Source organism: Gopherus evgoodei, chromosome 1, assembly GCF_007399415.2.
Source record: "Gopherus evgoodei ecotype Sinaloan lineage chromosome 1, rGopEvg1_v1.p, whole genome shotgun sequence".
Classification (NCBI taxonomy): domain Eukaryota; kingdom Metazoa; phylum Chordata; order Testudines; family Testudinidae; genus Gopherus; species Gopherus evgoodei.
In genome coordinates, this window is record NC_044322.1 from 178393910 (window position 1) to 178420532 (window position 26623).

Consider the following 26623-nt stretch of genomic DNA (forward strand, 5'->3'; position numbering starts at 1 on the left):
TGGTGAATAGGGTTGGTATAGAATACCCACTATATTATCAGAGTTCAAGCTTTTGCTGCAGAGCCAATATTCTGCCCCCTTCACTGGATTCATGTTTTTGATGTAACACTAAATAAGCCACACAGGGTTATTTTCTGGATTCATTTGATCACCACTGTCACTGTCAGAAAATATTTGGAATCTTTGTGTTATAGTTCATGACTGAGACAGGTGCAAATGCAGCATCTAATGTCTTTTTTTTACACTTAAGGATAATTGTAAAATGAATCACAGACATGGACAAATTAGATATGAACTAACCACATTCAAGAAAATTGTGCTTATACCTAAATGCACTACAGATCCCTTATGTATACATTTATGTGCATAATTTATCTGAAAAATGAAGCATAGTCAGGATTTGTACTCTGGAAAATGCTATGCATATTTTAAATACCATAGATGATATATATCAGCATGTCTATACCACCTGCAATATATTAGATCTCACTATATAGTTTATCAGGGCAGAATACCTGTTCACCTGATCAACACCTTTATATTGTTTTTAAAACAAGTCAGAGAATCTATTATGTATAATAAAGTCAATTGCTACCAAAGTGCCTCATCAGTCCATCATCCTGGGTTTGATATTTTAGTTCTGTGTACTCAGATTTAGATCTACTCCTCTCAGGTGACATAAATAGAAACCATCATAGGTCAATACACCTTTCCTTAAAAGAATTACTAGTACATCTAGGATGGATCAAATGTTTCCAAGTAACTCTTAAGTGTTCTGAGCATGCAAGATTGATGGCTTTATGAAGAAAACAATTTCATCATTATTAGAAACTACATATCTTTGGGACAGGTAAGAAATTTTTTTTAAGTAAAGCTTGAACTGTAGTTTTAGTGACTTGATTGAAAACTATACAGAGTGTGTTTTGTTTTGTAAGAAAATAGGACAACAAAACCTTGAATTATTCTGTTTAATAATAATTTATTTTAACAATAGCATTACAATAAAACACAATTCCTCCTACATATGTGGAAAAAAATAAACTGGAGCCAAATATCAATTTCAAAATGACCAAATTGTTTAGATGCTTGCCCTAAGTAAAGCCTTTGTTTCAATCAGTGAAGTGTGACAGTAGTATACTATTAACAGGGTGCTGCACCATCTTGGGTTAAATACAGGAAACTGAACAAAAATTAATCAGGACCAAATTTCTTATAAAACATTAAGAAATACAGTCAATTTTTCTGTGTTCTGGTTCAGCACTTTAGGAGTGATAGACATTACAAAGCAGCTGTGTCCTGGTAAATCTTATGCTGAAGCCACTGAAGTATTCAGCCACTGAAGTTAATCTGTTTTTATTAGTGAAAAGTAAGAAGTGAGAGAAGAGACTAAAGTTTGAGCCTAATTCCTGGTGTTCGGTCTTCTCTGCTGAGATACAGTAAGTAAATGAAAAGTATGTGGTTCTGTGTGCAAAGTGACTTCAACACAGGATTATGAATTTGACACCAGCTTTCTCTTTTCTTTCAGAGTAAGGGGTTAATATACCAAATTAGAACCTTTATTGTATTATTATATAGACTAAGAGATACAGTTACAACTATAAAGGAATCTCTGCACTGCCTTACAGGAAAAGAGAAGCAACAGTTTTCTTGCACGCTCAGATTATTACCCCATGGACAACAGTATGAATGCATTTGCTAGGCCTCACAGATCAATGTATAATTTGTAAGTTTCAAAAAGTTCATTAAATATTATAGCAATATATTTGAAAATGTGTTTCATTTTATTATCCACCAGAAGGATCTATAATAGCAAATTATGGTTGAAAACATTTATTCTTCAGTACTTGATTTATGTAGAGATCTGTCATTCATTTTAAATTTCTAAATTAAAATTCTAAATGTTATATGTTATCCACTACAATATAGCTTTCCAAACATACAAATTATGTAGAATCTTTATATTGTACAATACACAGAAGCAATTTTTTGTAGCATAACACTAGTGCTTAACATCTGAAATAAATATTTTCCCCCAGATAAGAAAATCTCCTTTGGTTCTGTTAATATTGCAGTAAACAATCAATAAAGTCCAAAGCTGCTGGTTCCCCTCCGCCTAGGTCCCAAGAGCCTGACTTGTGATTGTTGCTAAAAAACCTCACAAGTTAGGGTCTCAGGGACTAGGAAAAGTCCGATATGATCCAGTAGAAATCGTCTTCAAATAATCTGAATCACTTAGATGTCAAGATTACATTCAGTAAAACTTTTGTTGCTGTTGTATAAACCCCCCCCACCTTTTCAAGTAGGGGGTGGAAAAGATCAAATACATAGGCAATATACACACATACATTCAAAACAATAATATTAGCTGATTGATCAAGATACTTAGAATAGATTCCACAACTTTGGAAAAAAGGAGTACAAATAAAATCTTTGCTATTCTGACTCATGAGTAGCCATAGTACAATACATCAGAAGGATAAGTCTGTAAATGGGTTAAAGTCTGCTTGCAGCAGATTTGTACAGTAAATGTTTGATTCTATTTCCTCTAATGCTCTAAAGATGGATTAAATGCTTGTTAATGAGTTTCTAATGGAAATATTTCCCCATTATACCTCTACAGTAAGGTGGGCCCTAGGATATAAAGCACTTTAAACCCATCCTCAGTGCAAGGGTAACTTTCGGGCATTTATTTACTTTTTGCCTCTTCCTCATAGTCAACATTTAATCCCATTACAGGCTGATATTAACAACTGCTTCTTTTCCAAACTCAAAACTACCTTTCACTCCATAAACTGAGAAATTATTGACATGCAAAGATTGTTGTTATTTGAGTCGTCACTTGAACCACCTACAACTTTTAAAAATTGTTGACAGAGTAAGAAAACTGATCATATTTCCCAAATCATTTTGTTCTGAAGCTGAAAACTTTTAATAGCATGACTGCAATCCTGAATTTAGATTCACATTCATTCTCCTCCAATCTTTAGCCTTGCTTGCGGGACGGAAAGGAACATTTCTACTTTAGGGATGGATCCATGATGTTTTTTCAGAATCCAGAGCAAAAGAATAAGTGGCCATAAAGGTCCTGGCCACTGAAGTAGAATCTGGTATAGAAAATTCAGTGCTCTTCAGGAAGCGGTTCAGCTTTAAAGGGAAAAAGAGAAGAAGGGGGGAAGAATTAGAATATATGCTAGTAGAACAGGTGAATCATCCATTTACAAGTAAGCTGTACAGAAAGCTATGCTGAAGAAAATATTTGCTAATTGCCTTACTACCCTCTTGCCCTCCCTCACTCTTCTCTCCAAATGTTACCTCAGATTTCAATACATCTTGGATTACTTTAAATATTTTGGTCAGTGATATAATGCAACATTATATAGGAGCTTTTCTTTGTCATTTGGTATGCTCTATTCAATCAATTATGCCTTAGACACTAACTAGTTAAATGAAACAATAAAAAAAATCCAAGCATTCCCTAGATTTCATTCCATGCTTAAAAACAAAACAAAACAAAACAGAGCATGGGTTTTCCAAGCAATTTTTGACCACGGCTTTCAACCAATAATTAGAATGAAAATTTCTCCCCTCTATAAATATGACATTAACATAATTACACCACCCCCATCACATAGACCCATCCTCCTTAGGGAATACATCTGATGCTCTGAAGATGGAAATCAGTCAGATTTTAGTTGCTCTCAAACGTACCTTTGCTTCTCACTGACTGACTCGCTTTTACCTTCCACGCACACGCACACAGCCACACACACACACAGACACACACATGCGCGCACACACAGATACACACAAAAAGGCAAGGCAAAGCAGCGGATGCTGACTCAGAGCTGTTGTGTGTGGAGGGGGTGGTATCGGCTGGTATTTTCACTGCACTCATCATTAACATTAACTCACTGTCTAGCATCCACCCTCTCTCAGACCTGCTGGACTGCAGCATTTGCATGACGCTGTCACTCTAGCCCTTGCAGGTCAGATGTTGGAAGGATAAAAAAAAGAAAAAAGCCTCAAGGCTCTCATAAGAAATGCCTTCATTTCTTCCAAAGGGTCCCTCTTCTTATTTTTCCACCTTTCTACTTCCTCTGTTGCAGTGTCTCAGTTGTTTGACATCTTTCCGGAAGAAAATGTCTTGAGCTGCAATAAGCCAGTAGTCAGTCGGTCCTCCCCTCACCTCACACTCCTATTCCCTCCCCCTTTTTCTCCTAATCAATAAGACAGATCTCCAAATGCAGTTGTGAAAACAGGCTCTGACACACAGACTTTCATCCTCGATCCTCTGCCTCAGGAATAGTAGGCAACCCAGGCTCACACGTGATGTAGGGAGAAATAATGCCAGCAATTCTTTAACAGTCTTAGAGTTCATTCTACGCCTTCTTCATTTTTTCCTTTGCTTGAATAAATATTGGTGCAAAGGACATAAGCTGATGGGATCCAGAATTTTCTCCTATTTTTTGATGAATAATGAAACGAAATTTCTAATTTTAATGTGAATCCAAATGATGGCTTTTTTAAAACTAGTTGTACTCTCACTTGGTAGGAATTATATTATTTTAGCCAAATCATTGCCAAGATCTGAATCACCAATACGGTGTTGAAATAATAAATTGCTGGATTTAAATCAATGCTTCACAAGACATTAGTCATTCTTTTAGACCTCCTTATACAAAATAGAGTGTGTGTGTGTGTCTGTATGTGAGAGAGAGAGAGAGACACACACACACACACAGATAGAAGCAATATATACTACTCAATATACAGAACAGTGGGCACGCGAGTACCTCATAATGCATAATATTGATCTATATATTCTGTCATTTATCTAGAGTATCTACGTGGTGTGTGGTATATATATAGACAGTATATAATGTTATGTAATTATACATATGCACAATACCTGTAAGTTATATCACAGTATAAACAAAGCTTTGTTAGATAAATGCAGGCACATTTGTATTATAACTATGAAATCCATAAAGCACAGTTATGGAGTGTGTTTTTCCTGTGTTCCTTTGTTCTTAAAACAAGTACTTTCATGACAATACATGTAATAACTCACTAGCATCCCTTTTTACGTGAGCAATTATTTTAACCAGACAATACCACGACACAGTGATTTGGAGTATAAAAATTATTTACAAAAGAGGGATGAGCAGCACACAATTCCAAGCCAATTCTAAAGCTGTCTGGTGCTGTAGAAAATTCTCAGCTTACCCACACGGACAGATCCCAACATGCAATGCAACACTGCAGTACCAACTAAGGTAGCAGTTTGGCAACATAACTGTGACAGCAAACCTGAAGGGCATCTAGTTTGCAGAAAAGTTCCAGAGAAAACACTACAAACCCCCCAGAACTACAGAAAACAAAAACATCATGGTATGAAATCTAAACCCAGATTGTACACCAACTCATGACCAATCATCATTAATACACCAAAAGTAGACAATTAGGAAACAGTTAAGTCTGTAATCTCAGAGAGAGGCACACACCCACAGACAGAGAAAGCAAGCGAGAGAAGAACGCCAAGCATGAGACAACAAAAGTAAGACTGAAATCAGATTTGGAGAACTGAAAAAAAAATACAGGATTATAGCATTCAGTTTGGCATTTACTGAGGTATTAAAAAAATTAACAAATTCACAGCATGGCTTAAAATACTTATTGCCATCAATAGTCTGTGACGGATGCCAGCTTCTGACTGCTATACGTACATTAGATTGGTCATCCCCTTTTAATCTCCATTTGCTCAGACCCATCCATTTTTTGCTGCTCCAGCATCTGTGCCCTTTATGCTTTTTTCTGTATAGTTACCCATAATACCCTGGATAAATTAATGTCGTGACCTTGCTATGGGTATCACAGGCGGGAAAACGTCTTCTATTTTAATAATTGAACATTTGTGTACAGCAAACTGCCTCCTGATAGCCCAGCTTTGTGGACAGCCTCCAAAAAGAAGCCTTTGCTAGCTCTGCAAATCAAAAACAACAGATGCAGATACTAGCCACATCTTTTGTTTTCCTCCTCTGTCTGTGCCACCTCACATTCTCTGCCTCTGTCTCCTCAATGGTTAAAAACATTAATCTGCTCAAATTAGAAACTTTAGAGTAAAACCATGAGGACAAGTCAACATTTTAAATGGCTGCGCATTTTGTAAATTTATGTCCAGACGGTGAGGAGGGAAAGTATCCAGGTTCAAGTGCTGAGGCTTCACTTGGGAGCACCTTTGGGACCAAGGGGCACACAGACTAAATTAAATCAATAGTCGTCTGAAATGAGATGTTGTAGTCAATCAGCTCAATTACCACTGTCATAGATCTGGGCTTAAGGTCTTTCCTGATTCCACTATTCTAATCATTAACCCTTATACAGCCTTAAAAAGGAATTTATGCTTCCTGTCACCCTGCCTTCCAGATGGACTATAGTTTAACTTAGCTTTTTTCCCTAGGCTTTAAATGGTATGGGATAAGGAGGTGGGGCAGCAAAAAATGTTTTAAGTTTGAATATGGTTAGGTTAGATGCATTCATTTAAACATATCATTATGGATTTGCCATATATGATTGCTATTATGCCTCTGGGAGTGGCTGGGTGGATCAAAGAACACTGTTTAATTAACATTCAACTCAGCTGTTTCCTTGGAGATTACAAATACAACAGGACTAGTTGAATTAGATGGGAGCTGTTCACCCCTTGCTACTAATCCAATATTATAGAACTCTTGCTCCCACAACCTAGTTAGGGACCATACATTTCTGGTGAAGCAACCTCTAGGATAAACTATTTTTAGTCCATGAACAGCTGTTAAAAAGTTTTTTATGTCAAGATACCTTTATATGCATATTGTAGTTGCACAAAATCTCCCTTGTCTTTTTACATTTTGCATCCACAGTTTTCTCCCATATGCAACAGCAGAAACGCAGAGCTGTCAGTCTCAGCCACTGAAGCAGAGTCTTTTAGCTCTCATTTTAGATTAACATTTCCTGCTTACAGACAAAAATTCCATCAATGTAACAAGTTTTTCTTTTTGCAAATTCTGAAAAGATCAGAAAGCTTTATATCAAAAACATCTTAGCAAAAGTCGTATATCTTTCTTGTTCAAGTTTTAACACATTGGGTGGGGGGAACCAAAACAAATCCAGAACTCCAGATTACTTAAAACTGCTATATTCCCACCAGCACACTCAAAATAATAAAATAATCCCCATTACATTCACAGCAACATCAATCTCTGTATGCATTGCCTTTGTTTCCACCCAGAACCACACCTTTTAATTGTAGGTCTGTTTTCAGTTGGAGAAGCAGGATGTGCAGCATATGTCCATACAGTTCTACGAGTGTCATCTGACAGAATATGCTTTATATCTCAAGGTATATAGTTAAATAGAACACATTTTGGTGCTCGCTATATTTTGGGGCTGGATAGTAGGGTAGGGGTGAGGCTGAGAATGGATAGCAGCACTCAATGGCTGTCTCAATACAAAAGGTTTAGGCAAGGAAGTCGAGGGAATCTGTTACAGAGGACTACACCTGAAGGAGCATGGGTATGGCACTCTTGAAATACGTCTTGTAAATCAGATCACATTTTTTTGGAGCATGCTCAAGGAAACTTTCTGCAATATCATTATACAAGACATATAGTTTTTGGGGATCAAATGTCTGATTTAGTGATTCAACTGATTTCATATGTAGAAATGGAAAAAATTGCCTATTTCTTTTTAGTAAGATTCATCCTAGAATATGATTCAGTGCTTAGCACAGTTGCCTTTTGACAGGGATCCAAGGGACTTAGTCCTCAGCCAGGAATTACTTTGTTTCTGCCTTGATTTAGACATGAAGACAACATGGCCACTAATGTCTTGGGGAAAAAAAGATTGCAGGTTCATATCCTTACAGGGATGGGCTCTTTCGACAGTGGCACAAGACACAGGAAGAAGCTGGCTATTGTCCTTTAGGGATAAAAAGGAATGTGATGCGTTCAGCACCAAAATCAGCCAGAGGAAGGGCACACAGACACACTGCTCAGCTTTACTTTGCAGTACAACATAGACGGCATTTTAGACTGTGAGCATCATCCACAAGGGGACAGCATTCACATCCACAGTGAAAAGATGCAGTCTGTATATAAAGAGCAAAACGAGATCAGCAGCCATTGTTGCAGTTACCAAAAAATAATAGAAGTGCCTCCGCAACTATTGTTTATGGGGTGAGGGCAGGGAAAGATGAGCAGAGAGGCTGGACATGGATGTTAGATGTCAAAGTACCTTCGTGTATGAGATATCTTTTTGGGAGTGGTGAGGGGGGATTAGACAATGAGACTAAATGTGATTTTTAATATTAATGAGATTTTTCTGTGTGTGTAATATGTATATGTACACATACACAATGTAAAGGAAAGAGGTGGTGGACGACAACAAAAAAGAGATACTATTGCATGGGAATTAGACTATATCTTCTAAAAAGGAAGGGGAAATGTAAATAATATCAATGTGTGACTGTGGTGTCTAGGTTTCAATTGTTATAATCTGTGCGCGCTCCAAGTGGGATATAAAAACACACAGTTGTTTTGTAGAGGTGCAAATATGTGGAGGCTTATGGTTTAGCCTCTTAGTGTATCTCTTTTACATATTGTTCGAGTGAGTGTTTAAGAGAGAGACTGAGAGTGACCGGTATGCCATACCTTTGTATGGCTGTTCAGGAAAACTCTTCCTGTTGAACAGCAAGGAGATAAAGAGTTCAGAAAAATTCCAGATAAACTAGAAATAGGAAATCTATTTTATTGCTTCCTTGATTCAAACTTCCTCACACCCACCCTTAATGTTGTTTTACTGACAATGTTTCCCCTCACTGTGATCAGAATTCTTACTTAAGCATAATGTATTTCATTTTAATTGCATAAAATGGAGCGTACAACCAGAAGGCTGAATTTAAAAAAAAATCACAAAAATAGTAACTTACACAGAAAAAGCGACCTTCCAACTCTTTCTGTGCAAGTTTGCAAGAATTCTTCATACTTGGGAACTACAACTTTACCCTCCTTTTGCTGCCTTATCAGTTTACCTGTCCTTAATAAAAATTAATATACATGACAGCACAAATTATTGCAGTCTGAATTACTTTGAAAGTATATTCATCCGTATTAAATGGCATTTGATTTTATTGATATATTCAATTTAAAAAAAATCTTTTCATTTTTAATTATTTGTGATACAAAATAACCAGTGAGGACACCTCTTCATTTTCAAGAAGTCCAAAAGCATGAAACACCGAGTGAAATTAATTTGTTTTGTCTATTGAAGAGCACATTATAGTCTGATTTTATTAATTATTTCATATTAATACTGCTCTAGTCTAATCTGAAGAAACAGCCTGGGAGTAAACAAAACATGGTAATAAAACGCATGATCACTGGGGCAAAAGTTTGAGTTTAAATGTTTTGATAGGCTTTATTTGGGGATACAGTCTGCTAATCCCATAAGATTCAGGAGACCCATATAGTCTTAAATATTAGCTAAATATATTTTCTGAAATTTCTCTTTTTCTTTATTTCCTGATAGCTATATTTTGTATCTATTGACAGACGTTCAGGAAAGGGTTTAAAGACGTTGTTTCTTGCCAGAGGTCCCACTTTCCCATGCCGGAATTTCACCCTGTAGTTGCAACACTCAGCGGGCCTGATCCTGCAAAATACTTGAGCAACTTTACTTAGGCTACACTCACAGAGAAATTAACTGGACTATCTGCATGGCTGTTTGCTAGGATCAGGGCTAGAATTTATGCAAGAAAACCTGATGCACAGCAGTGTGTATCTTTCATGAACGATGCTGTTTAAAGATATGCCTTTGTGTCATACATTCACAATAAGAGACACTATTCCAGAACTTTGTACAGGAGTTTTCAAAACTGAGCTGAAGAAATGTAATCTTTTAAAAAATAAAATATGAAACTGTAGGTGTTAACGCATGCAAAAATATTCAAAACTTTTTAGACAGTGAAGGTTAAAGACTATCTTGCATTCTCACAGTTCTGTCTCTTTCCTTTCAATCAACTGCATTGATTTTTTTAAGGGTCAGAGGCTATAACTTCATTGATCAAAGAAACAGCCTGATGCAGCGAAAGAGTCTGCCAATTCCAGACAGATCAATCACACCTTTGTCTGCTTCTGATACATTATGGTTATTTATTCTGCATCACCACGACTTTCTGTTGCATGGTTCTTAATGTAAAATGCTGCTGGGGGACAAAAAAACGGGAAGGGGGAAATATTCTATTATAAACATTTTAAGTGTGCCTCTGGTATTTCTGAGGGTGGTTTATGGTGGAACTTGGCCAGCTTATATGATTTCATTTTTGACTTGGAACAGAACTCTTGTTCTGGTATTTAGTACTTCTTCTTGTCAGCATTGCGTAGGATTTCATAAAGAATACTGACAGCTCTTTGAAAAAGATTTGTGCAAAACCTATTTAAGAAAGTAATTAAATCTTGATAGAATAACAATTATAACATAATACAACCATCATATTCCATATTTATTTATGCATTTGTTTAGGAAATGTGCCTTAATTGCTACAATGTAACTGATATCAATCCATGGCCACTGACAGCTTTATAATTGTAAAATGAAACTAAATTGTCTGCTTAAAATTATTGCTAGAAAATCAGGCTGAACAAACAGATACAAAGCACTGAAAATGTCTCTGGGTTTGTAAACTACTACCAAGTCGGCTAAAGCTTTAAAATCATACAGTTACTTCCCTGTTTTTTCACCTCTGAAAGTTGCATATTATTGATCTTTTCTTACATTTACCTGGTCTTGAGATGCAGGCTTTGAATTTATTATTATTAATGGCCAGATTCTGATACTCTTCTGCACACTAAGTAGCACTTTAACTCCACAAGTAGTTCCATTTACTTGAGTGGAATCACTTGTGGGATATGGTACTAGTTAGTCTGAGTAAGGGCATCAGACTCTGACTCCAAGGGTAAAAGCCTGTCATCATTCAAGTCAATGATAAAACTCCCATTGACTTCAATGGAGTGAGGATTTCACCTCAAGAACGTCAGGTCCAATCATGCGAAAGGCTAAGCACCCAAAACTCGCATTACCTTTGATGACAGTTGGGGGCTCCCAATACGTCATGAGATTGGCCCAAATATAGCACCATAAAATGTGCATAGTTCTTAGCAAAGCATACCCCTTCTTCCTCCTCTCCAATCCTACAAAGACTTGTGGTTAACTTGAAGCATGAGTACTCTCACTGAAGTCAATGGAAATCCTCACTGTACATAAAATCAAGCATGTATATCTCTGTAGAATCAGGGCTAGTGCAATAAAACCTAATCCCTGCATTGAGTAGCATATTCATCTAAATTTTTAGAACATTAAAAGAAAATATTTAATAGTCCAAACTGTTGGCATTTAATTTCTGATTTCATTGTATCTAGTCTTCTAAGTTGTTGCGTGCCAGATTTACAACTGCATCAGCATTATTATGCAAAGTGAAAGGTAAGTGATCTACAAAACTGGAATAATAAACCTTTTAACAATTTATGAATTTGACAGTGGCCTGCATGTTAAGAGACACATTTTAAAGTGTTTAACTATTAAACTAAAGAGCTTCTAATGATAAACTACGATGCTAAAAGACAGAAATGTGACTGCCACCATCAGAGGCCACAGACCTTTAAAACAGTTGCTGGTTGACAGCATTATACAAAAACATACAGTTTCTTCTGTGATGATATAAAGCTGAATGTGCAACATTTCTGAGGAGTTTTGAATAAGTCTGTTTGTCCAGCTTACTTTGCAAAGGCTGTGTAGAAAACAGCACCATAAACACTTTCAGTCCCCACACAAGGGCTAAACAAAGAGTCCTCTTTCTAACCATTTAATCTAGTAATTTATTTTTTCAACCATCACATAAATCGAAACACAGCTGTAAGCAATGACTTGCAGATCCAGTTCCCTGCCAGCTGGATCTTGTTCTGCTGAAGCAGCAAGATTTTTACATTGTTCACTTCTGTACATCTGGAGAAATCATTTGGGTTCAAAGGTGACTAGAAAAGCTCTTTAAATAAACTCAACCAACAGTGAAGACTGGCCTAAGTATCTACAGAATCCACACATAGTTCTAGAAACAAAAATAAAAAAAGTTCATTTCATCAAATTAATGTGTACATAGGAACAATTTGCATCTTCCTACATTTTGTTACTAAGAAATTCTAATTGAACTATACACTCAGATGCCATTTTTATTACAAACAAATATTTAACATCTTTAAAGAACTTTCCTAGTCAGTTATCAAGACAATCAAGGAAACATTTGCCTGCGTGTCATATCTTAGCACAGAAAAAAATCATAAAGAAAAAACTTTTATTATAAAATACAGTAGTAGAAATAGAGTCTCTGAAATCTATTTTACTTATTCCCTAAAGTCTTAAAGAGTGTTAATTTAAAAAAAAAGACAATAACAAGCATGTACTGCATTAAGATATGCTGGACTAGAATTCTCAGAGAAACAAGTCGTTTAAATAGTTTTACTTCAATATTAGAAAATCTTTTAAAATAAATAAATAAATAAATAGAAAGGCAGCAAAATCCCACATAGAAAAATTGCTGCTAGTTAAGTAACAAAAATGTCCTTGACATTTTAAATTGCACAGAATAAATTGATTACAATGCATCATTTCCCTCAGAAAAGCAATCACAAAGCAAATCTGTTGCATTTTTGAAGTAAATAAAAATGAATATTGAAAGCTCATACAATCTGTAGTTTTGACTGTTTTTCAAAAAACAGAGACTGAAAATGTGTATATAACTGAGGGGTTTCATGCATAGACTAGACCTAAAGAATATAAAAATACTGCACCTGTAACAAATCTACATTAGGACAAGATTTATACACATGTACTGTCAATCACAAAATATGCCAAATTCTGCCCTTTGATGCATGTCTGCTCCCATTGATAAATGGGATATATGCATTTCAAAAGGCATAATTTTACCTTAACTGCATGAAAGTCAATCTACTTCCTTTAGCAGTTATTAAAAGTAAGTAAATAAAAATAATCAAAACTCATTCAGGCCTCACTGCTTGTATCTGTCTCATTTCCCCCTTCCAGTGCTACTGAAACAGTACTAACAAGACTATCTTCCGAGCACATCTCTGTACTGGCTTTCCACCTTCTTCTGCATGTCTCCTCCCCATCAGTTCCATCCCATCTATACCTCATTTCTTCCTAAAGACTGTCATGCTCTCTACTTTTGCCTGGGCTTCTCTCCTCAATTATCTTATAGAAGCATGGGAATGCACCCAAACACCCTTAACTCTGCCCTGTAGTGACACTGTGCACATGTCCTGCCAAAACAAATCTTTACTGTGCCTTTAAAATCCAGTTTTAATCAAATCTGAGACTACAAGATTTATTATGCACTAATCACAATTGTATCCTTATTATATGACATCACTGCAGGATCAAGTTAAGGGTGTTTGGGTGCTTTAACAATGCATTTCCATATGTTATTATGTCTGAAATTCTTTTAAGTGTAACTTGAGCTCTGAATCTTCTAAATTTGTAATTATTGGACTGGGGATATGTACAACATCCCTAAAGTTATTGATAACTGCAGCTTAACCTAGTTTTTATCTCAGATTCGGATGAAAATATCGCAAAAGGGAGTTAAATGTGACTGAAAAAAAGATGGAAGTTCCCAGCGAATACACTTATAGTATGCTACCTTTTGGTTAGTTACTCTACCAAAATGACCAGCATAAATCCACAGTTTCAAAGGCACCAATTGGCAATTCATCTGCCACGTCCTGCATTGTTAGGCCACCACTAGTCCTTTATAGTAAATATTCTGTATTGTCAAAATTATTTCCTTCCCTCTTCTTCTATGTCACCACCATGGGAATATAGAGCCAGTCATCGATTACTCAAACATCAGTTTTCCCAGTTGGCCTGGTATTTAAAATAGGGTTATTAGCAGTGTATTATCGCCTAGGCCAACAAGACCTAGGCCTAGGGCTGCAAATTTTCAGGGGTGGCAAATTTGCTCACGCCCCCTCCCCAACTCCACCCCTTCTCCAAATCCCCAGCCCACCTCCTCCCCCAGGCACCACGCTTCCCTCCTTCCTCCCAGGCTTGCCGCACAAAAGCGCTGGGAGGGCGGGAGAAGCAAGTAGTGGTGCGCTTGGAGGAGGCAGAGCAGAGGTGAGCTGGGGGCCCATGGGTGCAGGGAGTAACCTTGGGGGGCCTGGAACTGCTCCCCGCCCCAGCTCACCTCTGCTCCACCGCTGCCATCCCCCAAGTGCCACAACTCCTTTCTCCCCCTTCCCTTCCAGGCTTGCCGCACAAAAGTGCTGGAAGGGAGGGAGAAGCGAGTAGTGGTGCACTCGGGGGATAATGGAGGTGACCTGGGGCCGGCAGGCGCGGGGAGTAACTCTTCGGAGTGGGGGGCAGGGAACTACTCCCTGCCCCAGCTCACCATCACTCCACCTCCGCCATCCCCCAAGCACACTACAACTCCCCTTCTCTCCCCTCCCAGGCTTGCTGTGAGGGAGCGAAGGTGAACTTGTGCGGGGGGGGAGGCGGGGCGGCAATTTTTTGTGGGCCTAGGGGCGGCAAATTTGTTAATCTGCCACTGAAGGTTATGTACCCACAGGGTGTCAGGTAAATTAGATTTTGTGAATGGTGACTACTACCATGGCTAGAGTGACAGCGCTCTGGCTCATTCAGGAACTTAACTGTCAAGACAGACCTTGAAGCACAAGTCTTGATGCATGCAGATGTTTTTCACCACATAAAGCCCAAAGCCCTGCTGAGTGAATCAGCCAGCTGGAGAACTAGTGCAGCAGGCTTGGAAGTTTGACTCGGGATCTTCTGAGCCTGAATGCCAACTTCAGAATCTGCTGAGCTAGCTCATCCAATTATCCAAGCCCTTCCTTAGTCACAGATTATGGTTGTCCCCATCTGAGACCATGTTTGTACTGTATATAACATTTAATTACACAAATTTATATCATATAGGGTCTTTCATACAGGTAGCATCTCTAACTGCTCCATGGAGCTAAATAAACTGTTCTGCTGCTAAATTTGAAACAACAGTACAGGGAGAAAGAAATCAAGAGGCATTAGGCAATGGAGAAAAGAGTGGATAATCAAAGAGGATAAGAAATACTAGAAAGATATTTTGACTGGCGGGAACTGTAGATGGGAAGCCACCACACAAACAATAGCCAAAGAATACACACAAAGGGAAAGCAGACATTAACTGAAAGAAATTGTCGTTATACGCTCTAACTGATATTTGATCCCTTCATATTTAATTTCTTTGTTAGGAGGAATTATACATCAACACACAAAGAACATACTTAGAAATATCTGGCACTTGAACTGAAATTACTGTAGAGAAGAGTATGTCTAGTACAACAGAACTCTTATTAAAATCAGCTCTCTGATTTTCAGAGGTTATGGTTTTCCTGAACTGCAGCTTTGTGTCTCCATGTATAGTTATCTGAAGTTCATCTTCGACCTCATTCTCACTGTCCATTCTAGAATCATAGAACCGGAAGGGACCTCGAGAGGTCATTTTGTCCAGTCACCTGCACTCGTGGCAGGACTAATTATCTAGACCATCCCTGAGAGGTGTTTGTCTAACCTGATCTTAAAAATTTCCAATGATGTAGATTCCACAACCTCCCTAGGCAATTTATTCCAGTGCTTATCCACTCTGACAGTTAGGAAGTTTTTCCTAACATCCATCCTAACCTTCCCTTGCTGAAATTTAAGCCCATTGCTTCTTGTCCTATCCTCCAAGGTTAAGAAAAGCAATTTTTTTCCTCCTTGCAACAACCTTTTACATACTTGAAAACTGTTATCATGTCCCCTCATGGGATATGTCTACAGTACAAAATTAATTCAAAGTTATTCTATTTGAATTTTTGGAATTGATTTTATACATTCGGTGTTGTGTGTCCCCACTAAAGCGCATGAATTCAACAGAGTGTGTCCACAGTACCAAGGCTAACATGAAATATCGGAGTGGTGCACTGTGGGTAGCTATCCCAGTTCCCTCAGTCCCCACTGCCCATTGGAATTCTGGGTTAAGCTCCCAGTGCATGGTGGGGGAAAACATTCTCGCGGGTGTTTCTGGGTGAGTGTCGTCACTCGCTCCTCCCTCCGTGAAAGCTACGGCAGATGCTACAGAAGGCAACCACTTCCTGCCTTTTATTGGCCATCTTGAACCGAACAGCTCCCCTATGTTTCGCGCCCTTTTTCCACAATTACTCGTGCAGGTGCCATAGCGCAGCAAGCATGGAGCCCACTCAGATCTCCGCTGCAGTTTTGACCATTGTAAATACCTAGTGCATTATCCAGAAGTATGTGCAGTACCTGCAAATCTGGATGAGGAAGCGACGACAATGCAATTACTATACTGATGAGGAGATGAACACAGACGTTCCTAGAAGCACGGCATGTGGCAATTGGGAGATCATGGTGGCATTGGGCCAGGTTTGTGCCATGGAATGCTGATTCTCGGCCTGGGAAACAAGCACAGACTGGTGGGACCGCATAGTGTTGCAGGTCTGGGATGATTCCCAGTGGCTGCAAAACTTTTGTATGCGTAGAGCCACTTTCATGGAACTTTGTGACTTGCTGTCCCCTGCCCTGAAGCTCAAAGACACTAAACTGAGAGCAGCCCTCACAGTTGAGAAGCAAGTGACTATAGCACTGTGGAAGCCTGCAATGCCCGACAGCTACCGGTCAATCAGAAATCAGTTTGGAGTGGGCAAATCTACTGCGGGAGCTGTTGTGCTGCAAGTAGCCAATGCAATCAATGACGAGCTGCTATCCAGGGTAGTGACTTTGATAAATGTGCAGACTATTGTGATGGCTTTAATGTGGTGGGGTTCCCTAACTGCGGCGGGGCGATAGACGGAATGCATATTCCCATCTTGGCCCCGGCACATCATGGCAGCCAGCACATAAACCGCAAGGGGTACTTTTCCATGGTGCTGCAAGAACTGGTGGATCACAAGGGATGTTTCACTGACATCAACGTGGGATGGCGGGAAAGGTGCATGACGCTCGCATCTTCAGGACTCTGGTCTGTTTGAACAGCTACAGGAAGTGACTTCCCAGACCAGAAAATTACTGTTGGAGATGTTGAAATGCCTATAGTTATCTTCAGGGACCCCAGCCTACCCCTTAATGCCATGGCTCATGAAGCCGTACACAGGCACCTTGGACAGTTCAACTATAGGCTGAGCAAGTGCAGAATGTTGGTAGAATGTGCTTTTGGACGTTTGAAAGTGCACTGGCGTGGTTTACTGACTCAGTTAGATCTCAGCACATCCAATATTCCAATTGTAACTGCTGCTTGTTGTGTGCTCCACAATCTCTTTGAGAGTAAGGGGGAGACGTTTATGGAGGAGTGGGAGGTTGAGGCAACTCACCTGGCAGCCAATTTTGCACAGCCAGACAACAGGGCGATTAGAAGAGTGCAGCAGGGCGCGCTGCACATAAGAGAAGCTTTGAAAGCCAGTTTCATGACTGGCCAGGGTATGGTGTAACAGTTGTGTTTGTTTCTCTTGAAGTTACCCACTCCTATATATCTGAAAGGAAATAAAGTCACAATTGTTAAAAAACTATTCTTTATTATTTGTTGCACAACGCATTGAGAGAAATCAGAAGGTAGACTGGGGGGGAAGGGGTATTGGGTTGGGGGGGTGGAGGAAGAGGAAAGGACAAGTCCAGAAACCAAATCAAAAGTTCGCATATGCCAGCTTTCTGGTACTTGAGTGACCCTTTGGGTGAGTGTGTGGGTTCCCGTAGCCTTCTCCTTCGTGTTCTTGGGTGGGAGGAGGGAAGGCGGTTATACAGGGGCTGCAGCAGCAGTCTGCAGTCTTGCTGCCTTTCCCACATTAGATCCACCATGCAGCGCAGCATATCATTTTGCTCCCCCATGAGCTTTACCATAGTGTCCTGCCTGCTCTCATCACGCGCATCCCTCCTCTCTTCGTGTTCCTGTAATGCTTTACGGGACTCTACAATTGTTTGCCTTCAAGCATTCAGCTGGGCCCTATCAGTGTGGGAGGACTGCATGAGCTCAGCGAACATGTTGTCCTGAGTTCGTTTTTTCTGCCTTCTAATCTGGACCAGCCTCTGGGACAGAGTAGATAGGGGCCACGTTGAAACATTTGCACCTGCGGGAGGAGAAAAAGGGAGGGTAGTATTTTAAAAGATCCATTTCAGAGAACAAAGGGGACACTCTTTCTCAGTGAAACAGGCAATTCATAGTACACAGCACATGTTCTTTCTGTAGAAGTTAGCATTTTGCCTCTTATACTGAAGTGCCTGCCACTTTGGTGTGAGTAAGCCATCACACACGGCCGGGCAACAGAATTCAGCTTGCAGGCAACCATCGTAAGCCCTAGGGGCACATGAGGTTCTGCTTCTTCCGCATTCATTTCAGTGCTTTCAAACTGCCAGGCCCCTTTCCCATAGCAAGCAATGCCTGGTGGGTTTGCCATATTAAAGGAGGGCCTGCAGGCTCTCTGGGATGATCGCTTCACACAATCCCCCCTCTCCCCTCCCGCACCCACCGCTTGGCTCCAATGGGGCTCTGAGCAGGGATGAGCCCTTTAAACTAAACGCGAAGAGCCCAACGTGGCTGCGTTTCCCCCTACCCCTCACCACGTGGCTCCGATCAGGCTCTCACTCACCAGAAGTATGTTCTCCAGGGTCATGGTCTGGGAGCCCGCCTTGGGAGTAGGTGGAGGCTATTGACTCCAGCGTTAAGAATTGTTCCTGGCTAGGGGGGGAAATGGATTCCCCACCTGCCGCCTGTGCACTGTCCTCCTCCTCCTCCTCCTCTTCATCCTCCAATGACTCTTCCTCCTCGCTCCGTGCAACTCCCCCCTTGCAGGTGTCCATGGGGTAGTGGTGGCATCACCCCCCATAATTTCATACAGCTCATGGTAGAAGCGGCATGTATGGGGCTGTGACCCAGAGTGCCCGTTCGCCTCCCTGGCTTTTTGGTACGCTTGCCTGAGCTCCTTGATTTTTGTACGACACTGCTCTGTGTTCCTGGAGTAGCCTCTTTCTGTCATGGCCCTGGAGACTTTAGTGTACATATTTGCATTCCTTTTTTTTAGAACGTAGTTCTGCCATAACAGATTCGTCTCCCCAACGTTCGATGAGATCCAGTACCTCCCGTCGATGAGATCCAGTACCTCCCGTTCAGACCATGCCGGAGCTCATCTGTGAACCCGGGATTACGTGATCTCTTGTGAGGGTGGACTGTGCTGATGGTCACCTGTGCTAATGGTGAGCAAACGGGAAATGAAATTCAAAAGTTCCCGGGGCTTTTCCTGCCATCTAGCCAGTGCATCGGAGTTGAGAGTGTTGTCCAGAGCGGTCACAAGGGAGCATTCTGGGAGACCAATAATGTCAAATTGCGTCCACAATACCTTTAACCCCGGATTGTGATCTCGATTTAAGCGCTACTCCACTTGCCGAAGTGGAGTACAGAAATTGGAGTAAAGAGCCCTTTAAATTGAAAAAAATGATTTGGTCATGTGGACGGAAACATTTTATTTTTTAATTAACTTGGCTAATTCTGAAATAACCAACTAGTGTAGACCAGGCCTTAGTCTTCTCTTTTTCAGATAAACAAACCCAATTTTTTCAATCTTCCCTCATAGGTCATGTTTTCTAGACCTTTAATCATTTTTGTTGCTTTTCTCTAAACTCTCTCCAACTTGTCCACATTCTTCTTGAAATGTGGTGCCCAGAACTGGACACAATACTCCAGTTGAGGCCTAATCAGAGAGGAGTAGAGCAGAAGAATTACTTCTTGCGTCTTGCTTACAACACTCCTGCTAATACATCGCATAACGACGTTTGCTTTTTTTGCAACAGTGTTACACTGTAGACTCATATTTAGCTTGTGGTCTGCTATGACCCACAGATCCCTTTCCACAGTACTCCTTCCTAAGCAGTCATTTCCCATTTTGTATGTGTGCAACAGATTGTTCTGTCCCAAATGGAGTAGTTTGCATTTGTCCTTACTGAATTTCATCCTATTTACACCAGACCATTTCTCTAGTTTCCAGATCTTTTGAATTTTAATCCTATCCTCCAAAGCACTTGCAACCCTCAGCTTGGTATTGCCTGCAATCTTTATAAGTGTATTCTGTATGCCATTATCTAAATCATCGATGAAGATATTGAACAGAAATGGACCCAGAACTGATCCCTGTGGGACCCACTCATTATGCCCATCGAGCATGACTGTGAACCACTGATTACTCTCTGGGAACAGTTTTCCAACCAATTTTGCACCTACCTTATAGTAGCTCCATCTAGGTTTCATTTCCCTAGTTTATTTATGAGAAGGTCATGTGGAACAGTATCAAAAGCTTTACTAAAATCAAGATATACCACTCTACCACTTCCCCCCTACACACAAGGCTTGTTACCCTGTCAAAGAAAGCTATCAGGTTGGTTTGACACAATTTGTTTTTGACAAATCCATGCTGACTGTTACTTTTCACCATATTTTCTTCTAGATGTTTGCAAATTGATTGCTTAATTATTTGCTCCTTATCTTTCCAGGTACAGAAGTTAAGCTGACTGGTCTGTAATTCCCCAAGTTGTCCTTCTTTCCCTTTTTATAGATTCACTATATTTTCTGTTTCCCAGTCCTGTGGAATCTCTCCGGTTTTCCATGACTTTTCAGAGATAATTGCTAGTGGCTTAGATATCTCCTCAGTCAGCTCCTTGAGTATTCTAGGATGCATTTCATCAGGCCCTGGTGACTTGAAGACATCTAATTTGTCCAAGTAATTTTTAACTTGTTCTTTCCCTATTGTAGCCTCTTCTGATCCTGCCTCATTTTCACTGGCATTCACTATGTTAAAAGTCCAATCACCACCAACTTTCTTGGTGAAAACTGAAACAAAGAAGTCATTAAGCACCTCTCTCATTTCACGTTATTATTTTCCCCTCCCCCATTGAATAATGGGCCTATCCTGTCATTGGTCTTCCTCTTGCTTCTAAGGTTTTTGTAGAATTCTTTGTTACCCTTTATGTCTCTAGCTAGTTTGATCTCATTTTGTGCCTTGGCCTTTCTAATTTTGTCCCTACATACTTGTGTTATTTGTTCTATTCATCCTTTGTAATTTGACTTAGTTTCCACTTTTTGTAGGATTCTCTTTTGATTTTTAGATCATTGAAGATCTCCTTGTTAAGCCAGGCTGGTCTCTTGCCATATTTCCTATCTTTCCTACGCAGTGGGATTGTTTGCTCTTGTTCCTTTAATAATGTCTCTTTGAAAAATTGCCAACTATCTTCTATTGTTTTTCCCCTTAGACTTGCTTCCCATGGGATCTTACCTACCAACTCCGAGTTTACTAAAGTCTGCCTTCTTTAAATCCACTATCTTTATTTTGCTGTTCTCCCTCCTACCACTCTTTAGAATCATGAACTCTTATCATTTCATGATCACTTTCACCCAAGCTGCCTTCCACTTTCAAATTCTCAACCAGTTCCTTCCTATTTGTCAAAATTCTCTAGAACAGCCACTCCCTCTGGTAGCTTTCCTCCACCTTCTGAAGTAAAAAAATGTCTCCAATACATTCCAATAACTTATGGATGATCTGTGCCCTGCTGTGTTATTTTCCCAACAGATTCCTGTTAATTTATTTGCCACTGTAAATAAATCAGCCTAGAAACTGTGGTTGGAATGATGAGAGAGTAAAGGATGTTGTGCTGAAAAGAGTTTAATTGCTATACAATATGTGATCAAGTTATAGTTTAAAATGTAAAATTGCTGCAGTTTTCATAAGCTCACTGTGACCATTACAGCCACAAATATACACAGATCACCTGTAAAATATACTACCCAATACAGGAGACAACATTTTGCCTTATTGTTTGGCAACTAGCCTGCTTATCACTGACGTGGAAGGTATTCCAAGCATCAGCTTTTGAGCTTGTGGCATACAATACACATTGAAAGGCAGCATCTGGGGTATCTTTCATTACACATGTTGCATGCCATCAACACTGTGTACCTATCTGTAAGTAATTTCTGTGCTTGCTGTGTCTCTCTCACATACGATTCCAAACAAAAATAAAAAATGATGAATATAATTAACATCATATCTATGACATATGAAAAAATGGTGGATTGTGTGATCTACCATCCCCCTTGCAAACAAATAAGTTCTGCTTAAAAGAACTGGCACAAAGGAGATAAAAATATTTGAAAGTGCATCAGAAATCCACAGGATGCACAGGAGTGATGGATTAAGTGAGTAGATTATGCATTTGAAACTTTGACATAGTCTAAAGATATGTAGAATTCACGTAGCCAGGCAGTTTGCACACTAAGTCTACTCCTCTTTGCAGTCAGTGTGCAAACTGCCTGGCTACGTGAATTCTACATATCTTTAGACTATGTCAAGTTTCAAATGCATAATCCTTTCCAAGTCACTTGTAGTTTACTTGTGAAATGGCCCTCAGAGCAAATCTGCCTTTTTTTACAAAGCAGATTTGGAATCAAAGATTGGTTATAAACACCCCACTTCTATCCAAACCACAACACATTGTAACAAGGATACCATGCTGCATGTGGATCTGAGAAGCTGCAGTCTTTAGAGAATGGCAGAACCATGGTGTATATGGCTATTTGGTTAAGAAGCTGCAATAAGACCTTTAAATAAAGAATTTATACCAAGTATCAGATAGCCATAGTGCATATCTGAAAGAAGATATGGGCCTTCCTGTAAGTCCTTAGAGATTCTCGGAGATAACTTGACACAAGTGAAGTAAACGGAAGGTTTGCCGTTTACTTCAGTGGGGCCAGTATTTCAATGTCAGAAATGGTGACAAATGGAAACGGAACAAGGTCTCTAATATTTTTGTTTTTTCAATTTTATCTAGGACGGAAGGGTGCTCAGGCAGCCCACAAGTTGTTTATATGTTCCTGCTACTGCTGGAAAGAAGCCACAAGATGATGATTGGCAGATGGAAAGCAAACTTTAGTTCTTAATTTCTATCATAAATGGAGACGTGGCTGTAGAGAGTGAGTGAGAGACGCCTGGCTGGGAAACAGCTAATACATTTATCTAGATTAATATTCTTAATTATATCTTCATTAGATGAACAAACAATATTTTTACATCCCTTTAATTTAGAATTGTTTGGGAAAAATTAGAAAGCATATGAAGCATCAAGTGGCATTACACTTTAGTCTGCATCCTTAGTTTGATTATTGTGTTTACAATCATGTCTCCTGGGATCCTCCCAACTCTTCAAGATGATCCAAGGTTGAATTCTACACTTAGAATACTAGAAAAGAATGGTGTCTTTGTCTGCTGAGGGGCCATAATCTGGGTTGATGCACAAAAGAAATAATTTCAAATATGTTCTATGAATTACTCTCCCACAGTTTAGGTGTGGGATTAAAGATCTACAGGAGTATTTACATTTCAGCTTATTTCCCCCAAAAGAGGGAAAATATTCTAAATGGAAAATTACGACGTTTTTCATAATCCACCTATCCCTTCCAGATGTTACGGCTAATGAGATTTTAAGCAAAGGAAATAACTTGTCTGTGAGGACCAAGCCTTCTCATTCACCACAATCACTCACCTCTCTGTTAGGTACTTCATTACATCCGGGGCCATCATCACCCACAGAACTAAACTAAAACTCATGAATGGAGACAGAATATGTTATGTCCTCCTTTTTTACTTGTGACTGAACTCAGATCATACCATGATGTACTATTGAGGTCATTTTGTCTTATTATGTAAAAATAGTTAATTGATTTGTTTCCTCAATATTGATATTAATATTAATTGACAGAGGAACATGCAGGAGTTACTGTTAAAGAGTCAGAATTTGCCCAGAGACATCTGACATACCACAGTATTTCTCTACACCTAGAGTAGGAGATAACTGGTATATGGGATAACTGAGTAGTGGCAGTGGATAAATGCTGATGCATCATTGAGAGTCTCTGTAGAAGAGCGGAGGAAGGTTGATGAGGTATCTATTTTTAAAGTAAACAGCAGGAGTCTGATCTTTAGTCCAGATAAATATTTTAAAAAATTACCAGGGATGAAACAGTTGAATATTAAGACTGGGAAAGAATAGACTAATAAGAAAATGTCATCACTGTTTTATGAAAATAAATGTCAGGTAAATTTCACCATATTCTTTAAAGAAATGATAAGCAGACCATACAAGGACAACAGATATTCACCTCTCTGTAGAGGGCCAGCACAGGTCGATAATACTAATTTAAATCTGATCTGTGCTCAGTTTTGAGGACTGAAGTGATGAGTAGGCCTTTATGAGGGCCCGCTACATGGGGTGAATTTCACCCAGTATCAGTGTAAGGTATCTGCATTGTCTGTGTGACAATCAAGGTCCAGACACAAAAAGGGGAGAACAAAGGAGGCTTGAACCCCAAAGAATAAGCAGTCGAGTCAACTAGCTGTATACAATGTTATTGTGCTACAAAAGTAGCTTGCATTTCTCCATATTAAATCTCACTTTTCCTATTATCTGTCCATATCTCTAATCTCTCTTGATCTCTTTGTATCAACTTTCTGTCTCCATTGGAGTTCACAAATCTTTCAGGTTAACTGTTATCTTTGAGTTTCATTAATATGGTGTTCACTCCCTCTTCTAGCCCATTAATGAAGATATTAAATAAGACTTGACTTAGCACACATCTCTGTGGAATCCCCTTTACTGTTCCCCCCCAATTTAACAATTTACTATTTATCATTATCTTTTGTTTCTTGTCCTTTATCCAATTTTCAATCCAGTATTTCTATATCCAAGCCAGTTGAATTAATTTTGAGAATAAGATTTTATGAGATGCTATGAAACAAAAATCTTTAGCAAAACTCCAAGTATATTACAACTATGTGTATATCTGTACATTTCCTACGTAGACTATGAGCATAATTTTATATACCGGTATACAGATACATGTATTCATAAGCATAGTCTGTACATATATCTCAAAACAGCCATAAAGTTTAGAACATTACAAGCTAAAGGGTCTTTCTTATCTCTAGATTCTATAGTGAATTTTAAGGAAACTAAGCAGAGAAAAGAACTAGTTGAGTAGGTTAGTAGTGAGAATCAGTATAAAGGCAGCACAACAACCTATCTACTGTGTCTATAACAGATAAACATTTCCCATCTTGCTTCTTTTCTCTACAAACTAAACAGTCTCAATCTTTTCAATCTCTCTTTACACAGAGGATTTTTCATTTCTCTAATAATTTTATTTACCCACCTCTGAACCCCTGCTTATTTTTGTTATATCCTTTTTGACAAAAGGCGATCAAAAGCAAATATAGGGATGCCAATGACTTATATAATATCGTCATGGCCTTATCAGTATCATTTCCCACCTGTTCCTTAAGTAGCCTAATAGTTAGGTGGTTAGGTTTTGTTGCTTGTTTTTACCACAGCTGAACATTAAGCATATGTTTTCACTGAGTTGTTTACAACAATGATCTCTTTCCTGAACTGCTACAGGTAATTTAGAATCCAGTAAAATGCATTAGCAGTTCAAACTATTCCTTCCAATGTGCACTACCTTGCATTTATTGACACTGAATTTAATTTGTCATTGTGTTGCCCATTTTTGTAGCTTTGATGGGTCACCGTGATGTTCCTCAGAGTCTTCTTTGGACTTGACTAACATAAATAATTGTATCATCTGCAAATTTTACCATCCTACTTCTCATCCCTTTTTCCAGATCGTTAATAAACAAATTAAACAACATCTGCCCTAGCACTGGAACCTGGTGGAACCCCATCGTTAACTTTTTGCTCTGATGAAAACTGGCTATTTATTCTTATCCTGTGTTCTGTTTCTTAGTCAGTTTCTAATCCATGAGAGAACATTACCCCTCACCAAGGGATTCCATGGCTTCTTTAATAGTCTCTCATGAGGGATTTTGTAAAAGTCCAAGAAAATTATGTCAGCTGACTCTTCTTTTTCTTGTGTTTTAATAACATGGTTAGGTTCTATTATGATCATCTCAGTATTTTATAATTCGATTTTAAATTATAGTTTCTCCCCCTTTCCCTTGTCTTGAAGTAAGTTTAACTGGTTTAATCCAAAACAGCTTTCAACAACTAACCACAATATTTGCTACCCTCCAATTCTCCAGAGTAGTGTCTGTACCTTATCCAGATGTGAGCAACAATAACTGGTCAGAATTTGGCTCAAGTTCTCTATTATTCTTTCCCAAAAGTAATTTTGCTTTGTGGAAATACTGAACTGGATTATCCCCCTCTTGGAATGTAAAGATTCAGAGACCATCCTTGTTACATCAACTCTCCAGATATACCAGAAGCAAAGGAACTTGAAGCAATAATTTTCTAGGCAGCACCAGACTTGAATACACAGAGTATTTAAGTTCAGAGACCTAAACTGAAACCCTAGATCCAAACCCCTCCAAACTTCTCTTTTTTTGGACTTTGAACTTGCATCAAAATTTCACAGCTGGTCCCAGTCACTGTAATGTGCCAAACCAAAACACCCCAGAACTGGGGGGTGCTTGAA

At 39.1% G+C, this 26623-nt stretch overlaps 1 long non-coding RNA gene across 11 annotated transcripts in view; it reads right to left on the reverse strand.

Moving 5' to 3' along the window:
* Nucleotides 1–969: 969 nt before the first annotated feature.
* LOC115659560 overlaps nt 970–26623 on the reverse strand; it is a 489657-nt gene continuing 464003 nt past the window's right edge. For all 11 annotated transcript variants that reach the window (XR_004002593.1, XR_004002587.1, XR_004002592.1 and 8 more), the window contains one exon: nt 970–3144. This is a non-coding gene — a long non-coding RNA (uncharacterized LOC115659560). The remainder of the gene's footprint in view (nt 3145–26623) is intronic.